The sequence below is a fragment of the Trichechus manatus genome, unplaced genomic scaffold (assembly GCF_000243295.1).
Source record: "Trichechus manatus latirostris isolate Lorelei unplaced genomic scaffold, TriManLat1.0 scaffold00120, whole genome shotgun sequence".
In the NCBI taxonomy this organism is placed as follows: Eukaryota; Metazoa; Chordata; class Mammalia; order Sirenia; family Trichechidae; genus Trichechus; species Trichechus manatus.
This window is the reverse complement of record NW_004444056.1, coordinates 3,805,608-3,807,321: the sequence shown is the minus strand read 5'-3', so window position 1 is coordinate 3,807,321 and position 1,714 is coordinate 3,805,608.

Here is a 1,714-nt window from a genome sequence, read left to right as displayed (position 1 = left end):
TGCCCAAGCAAAAAGGACACAAAGCACTATCCCCTCCATTCGCAAAGCCACGATCTACCCCTCCCACCCCTGGGCAGTGTAAAAGTTCCGCACCTGCGCAATCAGCCATAGAGCGAAACCCCCCGCCCAGACACCCTTGAGGGAATCCCTCCTCAGTGTTGGAGCTGTCTTGGGAAGGCCACAACCCACTACGCAGACCGCAGAGGGCCCCTAACACCTCAGTAACGTCAGCCGCCTTCGTAAAAACCACCCAGAGTCAGCACCCACAACATTAACATTTTCCAAAACGCCTAAAATCTGTGGAGCCAGGGTAGAATCCTATAATAACAAAGATTAAACACGACTGCCCGAAACAGAACTGCTGAATCAGAGCTGGAAGAATCAAAGTGCCGGAGTGCCCTCTAGTGGAACTTAGGGGAAATAAAAGGAGAAAAAAATAATTCCTGGAAATTCAGGAAATTCTGAGTTCCAGATTAAAATGCAAGATATTAATACTCAACAAAAAATTATAAAACATACACTATCACAGGATAAGATGGCCCAATCAAAAGAAAACCATGAAGTAGTAGAAATTTCTCTACTAGAGGCCAGGTTTAATGGGAAAAATGGAAGACCTTCAGACAACAATGTTAAATATGTTCAAACAACACACAGAAGACAAACTAATGGAGATCAGGAAACAAAATGAGGAACTCAATACCAAAAAACCCCAAACCTGTTGCTGTCGAATCGATTCCGACTCATAGCAACCCTATAGGACGGAGGAGAACTGCCCCATAGGGTTTCCAAGGAGTGGCTGGTGGATGCGAACTATTGATCCTTTGGTTGGCAGCTGAGCTCTTAACCACTGCGCCACGGGGGCTCCAAACTCGATAAGGTGATTGAAAACATTTAAAAAAAAAAAAAAAAGATAAATACTAGATTTAAAGAATAAAATAACTGAATTAGAAAATACAAGAGAAACATTCAACAATAGATTCAAATAGTCAGAAAACGAGAATAAGTGAACTAAAAGACAGGGTAACTGAAATTATCAAGTCTTAAGAGAAACAAGAGAAAAGGACAAAGAAAAGCTGACAAAGCCAAATGGAAATCTGGAATTCATTTAAGAAACCCAACAATAGGATTTTTGGAATTCCAGACCAACAGAACAGAAAAAAAGACTTTTCCAAGAGATAATCATAGAGAATTTCCCAGACCTGAATAAGGAATTGAGTCTACAAATCCAGGAAGCTAGACAAACTCCAGGCAGAAGGAATGTAAAGAGGTCTACACCATGACACATTGTAATAAAACTCTTGAAAACCAAAGACAAGGAGAAAATTCTGAAAGCAGCAAGAGAAAAGCACAATATAACATATCAAGGGTCCGTCCTAACAATCAGTGCGGGTTTCTTCTCAGAAACCCTGGAGGCCAGAAGACAAGGGAGTGACTTATATAAAGTATTGAAGGAAAAGAATTGTCAACCAAGAATTTATTACCCAGGTAAGCTGTCGTGCAAAAAATGAGGAGGAAATCAAGACATTTCCAAATACACAGAAGCTCTGGGAATTTGTTTCTACTAGACCTGCTCTGCAAGTATTCTTAAAGGAGTTCTACAGATGGAAAGGAAAGAACAGTAGACAAATATTTGAATCTGCACATGGGAAAGAAAACAAAAAACAAAACAGATCTCCAATAAAGACAAACATAAGGACCAAATATATGGTATTTT